This window comes from Mercenaria mercenaria, chromosome 7 (assembly GCF_021730395.1).
Source record: "Mercenaria mercenaria strain notata chromosome 7, MADL_Memer_1, whole genome shotgun sequence".
In the NCBI taxonomy this organism is placed as follows: Eukaryota; Metazoa; Mollusca; class Bivalvia; order Venerida; family Veneridae; genus Mercenaria; species Mercenaria mercenaria.
This window is the reverse complement of record NC_069367.1, coordinates 45,306,704-45,323,383: the sequence shown is the minus strand read 5'-3', so window position 1 is coordinate 45,323,383 and position 16,680 is coordinate 45,306,704. Positions and strand designations below refer to the sequence as shown.

The 16,680-nt window shown below is 35.7% G+C and overlaps 1 long non-coding RNA gene across 1 annotated transcript; it reads right to left on the bottom strand.

Annotated features, from left to right (window-relative positions):
- Positions 1-9,601: 9,601 nt before the first annotated feature.
- Positions 9,602-14,995, bottom strand: LOC123555416 (uncharacterized). Its single transcript, XR_006687271.2, has 3 exons — positions 14,269-14,995; positions 13,349-13,447; positions 9,602-11,745 (listed from the first exon to the last, which is right to left on the bottom strand). It is a non-coding gene; the product is annotated as an uncharacterized LOC123555416 (long non-coding RNA).
- Positions 14,996-16,680: the final 1,685 nt, after the last annotated feature.

The following is a 16,680-nucleotide window of genomic DNA, read 5'->3' as shown; positions in this document are numbered from 1 at the left end:
GGGTGGTCTTTTACTTTCCAAAAAGAGGGCCCGACGAATTTTTCGATTCACTAGGTAATAGACCGGAGCACTACAAAGTTCATTTTGAGCAAGCGTTAAAGAAGCGTTATTGGATGAACTTCAGTCAAATACAGGATACGGATTCAAACATATGCGGGCTGTATTGCGTATATTACATTATGAACCGATGTTCCGGACGAAAAATGAAGGACATTTTAAAACCGTTTGATGCGTATCGCAAGAAGTCGAATGATGAATTTATTGTGTCTTATTTTAGTTGATACATGTAGTCTGTATATGTGTTACAAGCTTTGGCAATAAAAGATTGAAAGTACAATATGACTTTGTTATTTATAACCTATACATTCGAATTTGATTTAACGGAAAAGATGAAGCGTCGGTAGGTGCACACAAATAAAACGACATATTCCTTTATTGTATTTTATTTCTTCAACATCGTTCACTAATTGATAAAATAACATACCAGTTTCGAACAGCTTTGAACCAAAAATATCGCAAAAATGACAAGTTTTAACACGTAAGCTAGCCTTCCTTTGAGAATTAAACCAGTCAAAATGCGCCGTATCGCTAGCAAATCAAAGCAATGCTATAAGTTATATTAACTAATCAGTACGTTGCTTTGGCTCTATTTATTATACTTCGTCCTGTAAATTCATTCGCTGCCATTTTGGATATGTGATAAAACAAATCATTTTGTCAATAGTACTCGTCAAAACCTTTCATTTGATACCAAACACTGCTAAAGCCGTTCCAAGCATAATAGAGAAATGTTGTACTTTACGTTTTTTAACAGATAGGTAAGGTAAGACAGCCATCGTGCTTAATTGACTGCCGTGTCAATAGTTATTCATCTATGTATTAAAGAACAGTAAACATTCCTTTCTATTATCACATTAAAAACCGTTAGAGGAAATAAATAAACTCAATAACCTAGCTTTTTAATTCCGTTAGTATTTATAAAGCTATACACTGAAATTATAAAACGCGCTCAATAATGCGGCCAAATGTTAAACTACGCGCTATCGCTTGTCAAAATGTTGTTTCCTGATTGGTTGTAGGTAGCGAAGTGTTATATACTCCAGTTCTACAGGTAAATATCATTCGGTTAAAGGATCTCAGGTAAAGCGCACATCACGGTTTATGCTGTATGAACGATTAAATTAGGTGCTTGTATTTCATTTTCGTATCGGGTTTATTAAAGATATTTTGCTTTAATCATTTCTATACTTATGTATGAAGCGTTAACGGCGCTCTTTAAAATCAATATATATGTAGCGTGGAGTAGACGTAAAGCGATACGGGTCTTAACCTGTCAGGTGTATTGGAAAAACGCTACCGCTTGTCAAAATACTGCATTCCGATTGGCTGTTGGTAGTGAAACGATATTTCTATTCAACCATCTAAAGATTTGATTCATTAGGCGAATTTATCCGGACAGGTAAGTTGTATGAACGATTAAATTAGGTATTTCTGTTTCATTTTCGTGTCGGGTAAATTCATGACATTTTGCTATGATCATTTCTATAAATATGTATAAAGCGTTAACGGCGCTGTTTAAAATCAATATATATGTAGCGTGGAGTAGACGTAAAGCGATACGTGTCTCAACCTGTATTGGAAAAACGTTACCGCTTGTCAAAATAATGCATTCCGATCGGCTGTTGGTAGTAAAACGATATTTCTATTCAACCATTGATTCATTAGGCGAATTTATCCGGACTGGTAAGTTGTATGAATAATTTAGTTAATTATTTCTATTGTATTTCGTATCGGGTTTATTAAAGAAATTGTAATCATTATATTAATGCGCTCATAAATCGCGCTATGTAAAATCATCGCATTTGTACGTTATAGTACGGGTTTAAACCTGTCAAAATAGTTTATTCTCTGATCAGTATTCAGACTTACCGTTGTCATTTGCAGAAGAGAACGCCTGTATCCCCGCAAAATTCGTCTGCGCCGGTAAAAGTGTTAACGGTAAAGTTTTCCATGTCACCCGTATGAATTCCAATGGATGACGGCTGTGCACTCTCTTATATACGATTCGCTTTCTGAATTCGCGATGTCATTCGTTAATAATATTGAGCGTTGACTGGTTAAAATTTCGACGTTTTCATTGGTCAAAACGACTTTATTGGAGATGTTTTATTGGTTCGTTTCCCTGCCTTCTGATTGGCTATTTTATGTTTAGAAACGACGGTATTAATCTGAATTCTAAAAGTGTTGGTTCATTTTAGCGTGGGATATCGACGGGTTAACATCCGTTGAGTGCGTAATAGTTTGTCTTTTAATTTCATTTTATAAATAGGTATTCTCGTATAGTTTTAATGACTGGTCAGTAGTACGTAATTATTTTATACATTTTCTTTCGAATGGGTTTTATACTAGAGGTTCTTTATAACGCATGCGTATAGCTTTTGTTTTCGTGTTATCTCCGGGCCTAACTAAACTAAAAGGAACCAGCGTGTGAGCCATCTGGTCTAGTCGCGTAATGGCTGTCAAGTATTTGAATACTAATTTTTCGCTTAACAGAGGTCTAAATTGAGGCTAGTTTTTGTTTAAATTTCACTGTGGATGTATTGTTGACATTTTGGTAGGAAACGTGGGAGAGCAGGTTGTATTCGGTGAAGTCAAGCTCAATTTTAGTTTGAGTAGTACTTCCGGGTCACAGAAGTGTGATTTTGATGTCAGTTTACAGCAATGTGACCAGAGAAATCTCTCTTAGAAGATACATGACCCCTACTTTTCTCTGCATTTTATATCAGTTTTATCATGAGGTAAGGATTTGTTCTCTGAAATGGGTCTAGCTATGTTTGGTAGCTCTTTGAAAAAAAAGTCAGTTTTATATAGAATATATAGGGAAAACTATTTAGGCTATTGTGACCTGTAGGGCTGACCCTCGATGTGCGCGAACACGCCCTAGATAAGTATACAAGACATTCCTAAGCATTTTCATAAATACGTCATTAGAATTCAAAATGGCCGCCGCACACGCGCACTTATTATGAATTCTTATATGCAAATGAGTTACTAATTATAGTAACTAGGTCATCCAAGATGGCGCCCGTTTGTTTACAAGCAAAGTGGCCCCTATACTACTCAATGTTACATTTCTCAATATAATATCTGTGTTTGACTAAACCAAAAATTCATCCGGACATTTGTCTGTTAGCCATTATTTTACATTATTCCAGAAAGTTATGGTTTCGTCACAATCTAAGAACAAATGTTTGAAGGTTTCACTATGTGCATTACAAAATCTACATAAATCATTATTCTTAATTCCCATTTTTTGTAGTATATAATTGTAAACATTGAAGCACTGGGTCTTTAGTGACAGAAAAAGGCAGTTTATATAATGGTACCCAGTTAAGATTGACAACAGGGTTCAACTCATTACACCATTTCCTCTTAGAACTTGGGATATTATTAAAATTAGACATAAAGTCATAGTTCTGCATCCCATAATTTGACACTGCAGTTCATGATTTTAATTGTCAAAGGTTGTATGGGAATAGACGCTTTTACTGCAAAATGAGTAACTTTTAAAGTATCTAGAAAACTTCCCATTGCTTCTAAAATACTTCTGTATTCTAAAAGTCTGGTATTTATGTTATAATTATTATTAAATTCATTAAAAGAATAGCCATTCCTATCCAAAAGATCACTGACAAAAACAATACCATTTCTTGCATTTCTAGGAAAACAGACACATGTACCTCCAACTTTAAACATAGTATTGCACCATGCTGGCTGACGGCAAAAGTCACGCTAGGACTTAAGATGTTTTGAATTTAACTTTAAAAAGCCCATAAAACATCTTTCCAAAAATAATGGACTGTATTCATCTTGATTTTACAAAAATTAAAACCAAAATGGTCAAATTCTTGATGAATTGGTATACATCTCTTACCATATTGACCGCCTCGGTAGCCTAGTGGTAAAGCGTCCGCTTCGAGTGCGGGAGGTCGTGGGTTCGATCTCCGATCGCGTCATACTAAAGACGTAAAAATGGTACTAGCAGCTTCCTCGCTTGGCGCTCAGCATTAAGGGGATAGTGCAAGGACTGGTCAGCCCGGTGTCAGTATAATGTGACTGGGTGAGGTATCATGCCACGTGTCTACGGCGTGATATTCCAGTGAGACAGCACTATAAAGTTGGGCATTGTGCTCACTGCTACAAGTAGACACTGTCTTTGACTGAAAAATTGTTGAAAAAGACGTTAAACCTGATCACACACACACACTAAGCATATTGAAGTTATTAGAATTATTTTTCATATATCTTCTGAGTCATGTGATCTTCAATGAAGACATGAAAGCTTCAAGATTTATCATTCAAAATCCTCCATACTCATAGGAATTCAATATGGTATTGCGTTTTATCGTATCTGGACCTGAAGACCATAAAAGTTTTATGAAAATATTTTGATTTTTTTAATTACATGTATGTCTATACTTGGATTAGGTAAACTCATAGTAAGGTGATTTTTCTTAGAAGGGGCTAATGCTTTAATCACAATAATTTTTCCCCTTGGGCTTATTGATCTCTTTGGCCATTGATTAAACAGTTTTTTGATTTCCTCAATGTTCTGTGAATAGTTCTCATCAATAAAATTATTCAAATCTAAAGGGAAGTAAACTCCAAGTATTTTAAACGACTCTGATTCCCACTGTAGTCCAAGACCTGGACAAATTCTTATGTTACTATTTTTTGAGCCTATCCAAACTGCTTTGGTTTAGCAACATTCATTTTTAACCCTGAATTTTTAGCATAGTATTCTAATGCCTGCACAGTATTTGCTAAAGACATTATAGTTCCATCTAACGGTAGTGTTGTATTGTCAGCATACTGTGATAAAAGAAATTTCGTGTTAGTCATTTTAATTCCGATGACATTTTGGTTTTGTTTTATCAGAATTGCAAGGATCTGAGCACATAGTATGAATATGAACAGATCAGCTTACGCGGAAAACCCACTTTCCGCTTTTCCTCGAAGGTAAATTTCTTGCATAGCAAGGAATTCCTTCGAGTGCTGCCTTAATCTGACTCGGGGTACCGATTGATATAGTTTTATTACTTTAGAGGAATTTCGTCATTTCACTCCGAGAAATTACTTGACGGAACCTCGAGTCGAAATTACACAGGTAACACTATAATGATTTTCAGCATATTATTGCCTATCCGCGCGATTCCGAGTCTGCAATAAACAACTTATCGGTCATTTCGAGTGACGCGATATGATTTCACGAAACTTCGAGGCAGTATTCCCTTACCTTGATGGATTTTTTTAAGCTTTTCATAAGCTAGGTCATTTTACTGTTTAAAATTGGTGAATTTTGATACTGTAATTGTTTCTGACCATACGAATTAGATAAAGCAGCATATTTATGTTAACTTGATTAAATGATTAGATCGTATAAATTAAATGAACTTTCAAATGACATTATTTTCAAAATTTTCCACTACAAATATATGACGCCCCCTCTAACACAAAATCCTGTATCCGCCTCTGGCTTCTTCCCGTTATTGATACTATAGGCACTGTCACCAAATATTAATTGGCTCAATTCCAACCGATATATACAGTTTACTATATAGATTTTTCTTTCTCTGTAGATTCTATTATATGTCAAAAACGTAAAATACCTTGAAACGATTTATATTCGTGGGAGTGTATTTTCGTGGATTGTGTGGTTGAGTCGTTCATAAAATTAAAATATAACAAACAAGAAAAATCCTATTAGTAATCATATTATATTAAAATATCTACCAATTTATATACCAACGAATTAATCGTTTAGGCCAAAAATACAAAATTTCTTTGCCACGAAATCAAATGATTTCACAGTTTTACGTCTATAGTTTATGTTGTAGTAAAGGTCTCCACGGCCGAGGGTTTAAGGTTGCTGACGTGGAATCACTTACCCCTATCCTCCCTTGGTTCGAAAACTTGCTTTGGTGTAGAATTCGTACAAGGCAGGAAGCTGTAAATAGTTGACCTTAGAATTTTCATCCGTAATCCTAGAGAAAATCCTACGCTTTGTCTAAAATACGGAACATGCGTAAGTCTAGACTCTGGCTTTCATTTAGACACCAAAACAACGAGAATGTTCAACAAATATAAATATAAATAAATTGTTGCTAAAATTTACATGAAAACATTTAAGTAAAGATAAAGCAATTGCTGTCAGTATGCTCAGTTTGTAGAACAACCACTAGAAGTGTAATAACTTTTTCTGGGGATGCCACAGGTTCAGTTCCTGACCTGACAATAGCACTTTTATCAAAATTTAGCTTATAATTCCATTTTATATGTAGCAAACCCTTAGAAAGTATTCGATATGGATATTTGGATGACAATAATAGTTTTCAATAGCATTTATTTATCTAGTGATACCCAGTAGCATGGCGTGACTCCCAGTTAATTTAATGTCATTCATTACGGCAAATTTGTATGAAGGGATGGGAAGACTAGGAAATATGCATTTTTCATGATTCGTTCATTTGAATTTTAAAAGGTTATACATATTTCAGGTGAAAGTCCTGAAAGTGATTTGCTGGTAAAATATGGACGGTTTGATTATCTCTGACTGGAGACGAATTAACGACTTATGGAGAAACTTGATGAAAGACTTCAATGTTTGACGGGGCGACGTTCGGTGGTGCGACGTTTGGCGTTTCATATTTGATATTTATCATTGTTTCATATGGAACAATATTAAGGTAAAAATTGTATGTTGCTTTCGTACTCATGTAAGCCATTATTTTACACAGTGGCATCAACATTTTGACATTTGAAAATGCATCTTGCATTCTTATATGCCCATATCTCTATATCATACTAGTATAGTTACATGTGACCTTCTGCATAAGTCTGCAATATTTATCTTGTTTTTGGACATGCTGTAGTGTGACATGCAGCATTCGATGCATTGGCAGGTGGTAAACTTACATCGTGCATTATGCATGCATTTGTGTTGTATATTTGCAAACGATAAGAAATAAATTGGTTCCTGCATTGTGTGGATGAAACATTTAACTTTGGCGAATGCGCTTACGTATTGCGATTTTTTCTACCTTTGCACTTCACATGTCGCTAAGCCGAATACAACATAGCATAACGCAGCATGCAATGTAGCATGTCACGTTCTCGCACCAGAGGGCGCTTCGTGCTCGGGAGCTTCCGCTAAACCACGGAAAAATACGACACTGCGTATCGTGCCTACGTGTCCGGTAACCGGACCTTTAAACCTGTTTGATTTGTCGAGGCGTCCATTAATCAAGTTTGAAAAGTTCGGTGTATCATCAAGCCTGTACACATGTTATTTTATTGCATAAAATAAAGATTCTTGTATGTTATAAGTCTTATACCGTTCTCTAAAAGTAGAATTAAAAGCTATAAGATCCATCAACTTTTTTTTTTCATCATTGAAAGCCGCCCTTTAAATATTGTTAATCATGTTATATATGTGTATTTCGCGATCTATAAATAGTTTTTACATCATGGTGTAGCGGATGCAATGCTATAAATAGTTTTTACATCATGGTGTAGTGGATGCAATGCCCGCCTTGTAAACTATATATTGCGAGTTCGAACCGAGCTGACGACTCATTATTATTTTTTAGTTTTTTTCCCGGTTCCTTTTTAGTTCTAAAACAAGATAAACATGATGGAAAATGAACATAAGGATTAAACATCTGGTAATGAACTATTGAAGGCTTGTCGGCGTTTGTCACATCTAAAAAGAGCAAAGATTTAGTTATTTGGTTCATATTACAGGTATACGTTAACATTAACTTAGGTTTGTAAATGATTAATATTAAATATGAAACCGTCATTAAAATGTACATGTATAGTCTATTGTCTCAAAAATTGAAAGGTCTTGATGATAAATGGGCTATATATGGAATGGAAATGCTTGTGTCTACATACAATTTCTCTCTATACATAAATCAATGGCCTCATAACATTGTATGTTCGAGACCCACTCGGATCGTCATATGAGGTAGCCGTCCAGATTACCTACGACTGGTAAGCGACCGCCCGTGCTCGAGATATTGTCTGGCGGGGCACCTGCAGTGTGGAATTCCCCACCACTAGAAAGAAGTTGTCATATGGCATTAAAATAAAAGTTTAGTGATTTTACGGGACACGGGGAGGGGAGTAATCATTTTGAAACTATTCAAGCTAGGGTCTTTAACTCTGTAAATTTCTTTTTTTACTATTTATCAGTGTGTAAGGAGTCTTGTTATTATTTATTCAACAAATGAAAAATTATGTAAAAGTACAGCGACGGGATATGATTCAAGAATATGGCTTCAGCGGAGTGTTAAAACGTATTTTTCACATTAGTTGAAAAATAACTAGAGTACAATAAGGGAGATAATTCAAAACTAATAAGAGATTAGTTCTTACGCTTTGTACTTCCTCACTTACTTTCTTGAATGCCCTTTATATGTCGAAAGTATTAAACGGGAAACAAGGACAAAATTCACATATTATTCAAGAGAGTTCTGGTTCTCGTGGTTAGACTTTCCCTCATTACATGTACTTTCTTTAAATTCCCTATATTTGTTGCAAATTAATCGTTCAGACAAAACAGCTAATATGTATGAAGTTTCTAAAACTATTTAAGACGAATTTATGGTTTTTGAGGTAACATTATCTGACGGACTGGAATTCGATATCTCCTTCCCGCTTTTCATTGAAGCAGTCTGAAAGCTGCTATGGGTAGTGAAAAGGTTGATAGTATTGAATATCAAGTATATTTTATAACAACCTTGACCTTGAACATGAATGGTTGACCCATGGGTTTTGCGAATTATCTCAATAAGGTGAACACTTGGCTAAATTGCAAGAAAATCCTTCAAGTGGCTTAGCAGAAAAGGAAGGGACAGGATATTGAACATTTTAGTTGTGATCTTGACCTTGAGCTGACACTGTTGAATTTTGAATTCTGCACATCGTATTGATAAGGTGAATATTACAGCCAAGTCATATTAAAATCCTTCAAGTTGTTAAGTAGATACAGAGCGGACACAAAACGGAAGGCTCAAAACTTAATCTTAGAGTTGTGACCTTGATCTTGAGCTGACATTGCTGACATGAGTTCTGCACATCGTCTTGATGAGGTGATCAATTGACCCAAATTTCATGAAAATCCATCAAAGGGTTTAAGTAATAATGAGCGGACACGATTGTTACGGACGGACCGACGGACGGAGACCATTCCTATAGCCCGCACAGCCCCCAAACCCCCGCCACCACTCATGGTGGGGGGATTAAAAATGTCAACTAGCAATGGCTGCGTAGCTCTAGTGAGCAGTTTTGGAACCTACAAACAAAATAACTTAAAAGACATCGTGAAGGCGTTATTGCACAAAGCTTCATTCAACTGATAATGTTTCCACTTTTGTACATGTATCTGGGAACTTTAAGTAGACATTTAAGATTAAAGAATCTGGGGTTTCAATTGTCTTTTCCTTGTAATTCATCTATTCAGAAGGTAAAGTTTGTTCTCGATTACTTCATACTGCCAGATTCTAGATTTGATGAAACAAAAAGTTAAGGAAATACGTCATCTTTATATTTTTATATTCATAATTGTTTATTATGCCAACACAAACAGATAGTTAACAAATAAAAGGAAACACATATAAATTCTCTTTGAAAATGACATAGCATAAATCTATTATTATACAGTATGATATAAATGAATAACTTCTTAAAATCTATCTTTTATTTGCAGACTGTTAAAGATATGCATGCTCATTTAAGCAACATTGCAGCACCTTTTTCGCGTATCATATACTTTGTCCGAGATAAAAAGGTCCATCACATAAAGTTAGATCCCGACAGAAATGTGTGTTGAATTGTCTTTTATAAAATTGAAGGCACTGACCTCCAAAAATACTTTTCTTTACCTCGAGCAAAGCGTAACAAACGCTTTTCGATTTTCATCGTAAAATTAGTAAAAACAACTATTTCTCACATGTTTTCATGATAGTCTGTCAGAATTAAGTTTCAAAGCATTTTTCAGAAACATAGCATTAATTTCCAGATATGTAGCAAAAACAAGAGGGCCATGGCCCTATATATCGCTCAAAAGAGTTTATCTGGCCTACTGACCTAGTTTTTGACCCCACATGACCAAGAGTTGAAGTTGACCTAAAGATCGTCACAAACATATTGATTAAATTTCATTAAGATTTGGTTACAACTGTGGCCTCTAGAGATTTCACAAGCTTTTCCTTTGATTTGACCGGGTGACCTAGTTTTTGACCCCACATGACCCAGATTCGACCCTGACCTAGAAATGATTAAGACAAACATTCGACCCAGTTTCATAAAGATTAAGTTACAACTGTGGCCTACCGCCTCGGTAGCCTAGTGGTAGAGCGTCCACTTTGAGTGCGGGAGGTCGTGGGTTCAATCCCCAGCCGCGTCATACCAAAGACGTAAAAATGGTACTAGAAGCTTTCTCGCTAGGCGTTCAGCATTAAGAGGATAGTGCTAGGACTGGTCAGCCCGGTGTCAGTATAATGTGACTGGGTGGGGTATCATGCCACGTGTATACGGCGTGATATTCCAGTGAGGCAGCACTATAAAGTTAGGCATTGTGCTCCCTACTACAAGTAGACACTGTCGTTTATAGCTTTTGACCCCACATGACCTAGATTCAAATTTGACCTAGAAATCATCAAGTCAAACTTTCTGACTATGTTTCATAAATATTGGGACACAACTATGGCCTTTAGAGTGTTCACAAACTTTTCATCTGATTTGACCAGGTGACCTAGTTTATGATCCAACATGACCCAGTTTCGAAACTGACCTAGAGATCATCAAGACTAACATTCTAACAAAGTTTCATAAAGATTGGGTCATAAATGTGATCTCTAGAGTGTTCACAAGGTTTTCCATTGATCTGACGTACTGACCCATTTTTTGATCTAACATGACCCAGATTCAATCTTGACCTAAAGATAATCAAGACTAACATTCTGACCAAGTTTCAAAAACATTGGTACACAAATGTTGCTTTTCCTTTGATCTGACCTGGTGATCTAGTTTTTGATCCCACATGATCCAGTTTCAAACTTGACCTAGAGATCATCAAGACTAACACTCTGACCAAGTTTTGTAAAGATTGGGTTAAAAATGTGGTCTCTAGAGTGTTAACAAGCGTTTTATTTGATCTAACCTACTGACCTAGGTTTTAACTCCACATGACCCAGTTTCAAACTTGACCTAGAGATTATCAAGACTCACATTTTCATAAAGATTGGGTCAAAAATGTGGTCTCTAGAGTGTTCACAAGCATTTTCTTTGATCTAACCTACTGACATAGTTTTTGACCCCACATAACCCACTTTCAAACTTGACCTAGAGATCATCAAGACTAACATTCTGACCAAGATTCATAAAGATTGGGTCATAAATGTGGCCTCTAGAGTGTTCACAAGGCAAATGTTTACGCAAGACGCACGCCGACGGACGCCGGTCATTCACAATAGCTCACCTTAAGCACTTTGTGCTCTGGTGAGCTAAAAAAATCTTCTTTTTTTTCGTTGTTGTCGAACGGTCTGGAACCCAGGGCCATGATTCAATATAATTTCACGTTGTTTTAATTTCATTTGTTTTTCATAGCTTTTTTTGTTGTTTCTTGTACTCCTCAACATCTTTAGATTTGGGTAACCTCCAATTCTGTTGCCGTCTGCTCTGAAAAAGAAAATAACAGGAAGGAGAGTTAATCAGAAAGCGACAACACCAAGTTTAAAAAACTAACATGTCTTCATACTGAAAAAGGACAAACTTAGTCTCCCTCACATTGGCAATAACTCCAGAATAAATAACCGGACATAGAAGTCTCGATAATATGCAAATGTCCACTTCATGCTGATGATGTATATGAAGATTCATTTCATTGGAGGAATAAAAAGAATAAATGGGACATGGTAATACGGAACTCATATCATCAAGAAACATGTTTTGTCGAACTGATTCCTTTATACCTGATATAAGTGTCTTCGGTGTGTTCGTATCACATATAGTCATTAAGCCTCTACCTTTAATTCAGTTATGTTAGGAGCGGAGAACATTAAGTACCGGTACAGAACCCAGAAACACTGTTGACTGAATAAATTTAAAACAGACCCCTAGCTTTATTCTATTTTTTTCGAAAGTTAGAAAATGCATGCGGGCTCTTCTAATGCAGTTCATGTTAAGAAACGAAGAACAGCAAGAACCGGTACAGAAGCAAGAAATAATGATTAAAGTTACAAGCCTCCAGCTTTATTTCATTTTTTTTTTTCGAAAGTTAGAAAATGATTTCATTTAAAAAAACACTTCCACAGTGACGCCGTTCATATTTCAGAAGATTTTGTTTCACAAAAACACTCTTTAGTGAATAAAATATATAGAAACTTGTGGCGCTAGAACTGAAATGTGATACAAATAGAAGAAATTAAGCTGTACATTTTTTTTCATTAACATTAAAATGTTTCATTGGTTAATCATTTTTATTTTCTCAATACTAGTTAAACATGAGAGCCAAACTGTCACAGTATACACCCGTCACAAAACATTACTTTTGACTTTTTGAGTACTATTCCTATTCAGCAGACTAGTTGTCAGTTTTCTAAATGTTGACGGATTCCAGAGCCTCGAGGACTATTCTGTTTGTTATTGAACTTGGCCAATATAACATGTCCATAAACATTATGCCTAAGTTTGATTAAGATTGGATATGATAAACGAGGGACACTGCCAATATTGCGATTTTCTTGTTAAAGGGCTATTATTCCAGAGTGCCTTGGAGTATTATTAGGTTATCGAATTTGTCTGAGATTTTATGCTCATTAACATTGTGGCAAGGTTGGTGAACATTGGATAAAAAGTACCTAAGTAACAGTTTACACTCAGTCTGTCAGATTTTTTTTTAGTTTAGTTTAAGTAAACCATCGGCCGTGATACAACAGACACTGGGATAATCCAGCTGACTGCCAAACTTTACCGAGTTATGATACCAAGATACACTGTAACGTTGGATAAGAACTGCTCAAGTTAGAAAGCGGACAACTTTAGTGATCACATAATACGTCCCGTTTCGAAGCGGGGGTATAAAATGATATTTTGATGTTATTCATCCTTCAGTACGGCCATTTTTAGTTTTTTTTCTCCATAATAAAACTAAATGCTGTTAAAAATATTCATTAAAGCAATACTTAACAAACGCATACTTAACAAATGCAAAATGCTTAGAACGTTCGTTCTTTTAAGAATTATCTAAAGGCTTTAACATATTTATATAAAACATACACACCTTGTAGATATCAAAACACCAGCACTTTGTGATGAACATTCAGGTACAGTATCCAAATGTCTCCACAGTTCACGTGAGACAAATGCTGACCACAGTGCTCTGAAGAAAAAAAAATCCTGTAAAATACATATCAGGTACTGCAAAACACCAAAATTCAAAGGCACAAAGAAAATTTGACTGATAGCCTATTCATGGCAGGTTTCAGATAAGAAAATGTCATACAGTAGCGAAGTGTTAATCAAAATGTGCACACTGAATTTCTACATGTAACTGTGTATATTATATATTTTTATTAACACTAAATAGACAATGAAAATGTCCTTGTAATGCTAATCTGAAAATGCTGACTATTTTCTCTGAGACACTTTAGTAACATCCTTTGTCCTCACAAAGTTTCTTTCAAATCAAGCAGTTTCTCCCCAAAACTCACTCATTTAGTTCAATACTTATAGTAGGGATCATAGCACAAATCTACTGATTTTGGGTTTTTGAGTTCGATCCCCAGGCGGGGCGTATGTTCTCCGTGACGATTTGATAAATGACGTGTCTGATATCATTCGTCCCCCATTTCTGATTCATGTGGGGAAGTTGGCAGTTACTTGTGGAGAACAGGTTTGTACTGGTACAGAATCCAGGAACTGGTTAGGTTAACTGTCCGCTGTTACTCTGAAAAATGGCGTTGCAAACGAACATACACTTAAATATTTTGCACAAGTCTATTTCGGAATTTCGTCCGAAACTCTGCAACCAAGTGGAGGAAGGAGATGGGAGAGGGAAGGAGGAAGGACACGGGTATCTAGCACTGGATCGGGCTTGCCACTCCGCTCCCCACAAACCTCCCCTACGTAAACTCTCCAGAAAATGTAATGAATATTTGTGTTTAATGTAACTGAATTATAATAGCTAAAAAGTGTACTCACATTTCTCAAAATGTTCAATATCATGTCTCCTTTGAATAAGTAACAGTAGTCCAACTAATTTGACGCGATCCTATAGGAAATAGATCTATTGTGATATTTTTTTCATACGGGCAATATCCCCATTTAGATTGCCCGTCAGCGTCACAAATATAAAACAATACATGTATGAACGTGTAATTATTTCGACTAGTACTCAGGTGATGACATAATTCTGTTCTGTAGGCTATTTATAGCGCACTATTTATATATCCGATTAAAGGTAGAGTCTCGAAAAATATACTCATTTTACTTGGATTCAAATAGGAATATATGGTGTTTAGTGCGGTTACCGGACGTGTAGTGTTAACACTCTCGGTACAGTTCGTGTGTTTCCGTAAAAGGGGTTATCTCCACCTGAACAAGAATTTAAGAATGCACTGAAATTATTTCATAACCCAGCTAGTTAAGGAACCGCTTAAGTTGTTTTCACCAAGAAGTATACACCATTGACGCTCCAAGAAGGCACGATGTAAGTAACCACTAGTTGAGTATGATGAAGTAGTATGTCAGATTACAGCATGTCCGATAGCTAGATGTTATCTTCGTCAGTAAGTATACACCATTGACGGTCCAAGAAGGCAAGATGTACGGAACCACTAGTCAATATGATGAAGTAGTATATCAGATTACAGCATGTCCGAAAGCGAGACGAATATATGAAGCAGGCAAAATCAAATCAAAATGAATATCAAATAAAGGCATGTACATGTAAGAATGCAAGATGGGATTCCGAATGTCAAAATCAAGCAGTCAACTTGTCAGACAGAGACACGTGTACGCAAGAAGGCAATATGCAATTTTTGCCTTAATATTGTTCCATAGTTTCACTCAATACTCTCATTTTCTAACAAAAAAGAAAATTGGTCAGGACTATGGTGGCTGATTTGTGCCATTTCGCTTTTTTGTTCTGCCACAGCGCACAAGGATAAATGTCGTTATGGCACCCCGCCAAACGTCGCCACGCTAAACGTCCCCTGCTGAATGCCGTTATGGCGCCCTGCCAAACGTCGCCCACCGAATGTCGCCCCGCCAAACGTCGCCCCGCGGAATGTCGCCATGGCAAACGTCACCCCGCCAAACGTCACCCCACCAAATGTCGCATTAACATTGATCTTTCAGGACCCAATTTTTCCAAACTTTAACTTACTGTTGAACTAATCGCTTTTTAAATTTTTATGCAAATAATTGTCTTGTTGGGAAACCCTAGTTTGATGTTTAAATTTTACTGTAAAGACATTTCAGTCGTCATAATCCTTAATAAATCTTCTACAGTATCGAAAAATGACTCTGGAAGTTAATCGCCTATAAGTTTTGAACATTTGAGCAAGATTTGATGCTTTCTCGCAAGAATCCATAAGGCATGATAAAGTATTTTCCAAATACTGGACAAAACTTAGACAGACGGACGGAAAGACTCACGCACAAACGCAAGCACGCACACGTGCATATTGTTCTCTTTCTATATGTCTTGAATAAAGCTATAAACACATCATGTGTGACTGACAAATACGTCAAAACTATTAAAATCTTACTACCTTTTATCTCCATTTTAATTAATTCAATCATGTCATTCAGGAAGGCAAAAGACGACGTTCGGCGGGACGACATCCGGGGAGTCGACGTTCAGCGGAGCGAGATTCGTCGGGGTCGATAGTGATATGTAACTGCACAAGTACAATTTTACTTCGCGCATTTCCGCTTTCTATCTTTTTAATCATTTTAATCATCTAATAATTAAAAATAAAAAAGACATGCTTTTAATAGTCATTGTTAATACCTTAATGAACAATTATTAGTATTAGCGTACTAAAAATAGATCAGTTCTATTGGTGGATTGTAACAGATTAACCTTTAGGCGTAAAAAAAAGTTTGTTTCCGGTATCCCGGCCTACCCTAAATTTTTGGCCCGACCCTAAATGTTTTTATGGCCTTGGAGAATAATTTTTTCAACTATTTAACACAAAGTTTCAAAACTGCACTTCTTATGCTTTAAACATGGTCACTGATGTTAGAAATCCCAGGAATAAAACATCATAACATAAAAATATAAAAAATAATAATAATTCCGATTTCAAAAAATTAATTCCAACATCACACCAATCAATTTTAGTTAGAATGAAAAAGCCAGATTTATTCTAAGTTAATCAGTGTCACATATAAACTTGGAAGAGTACAACACATAACACCTGTAATTGTGGCAAATTATTTGTATGATGTATGTTTTTTTTTTTTTTTTTTTATTTTTCTTTCTTTCCCAATTTCAAAAAAACTATAGAGACAAATCTTTTATTTTATTTTTTCTTTTTTTTTTTTTTGTTTTTTTACTTTTTTCTTTTATATTTATTTTTTTTATTTTTAATTTTTTATTTTTAT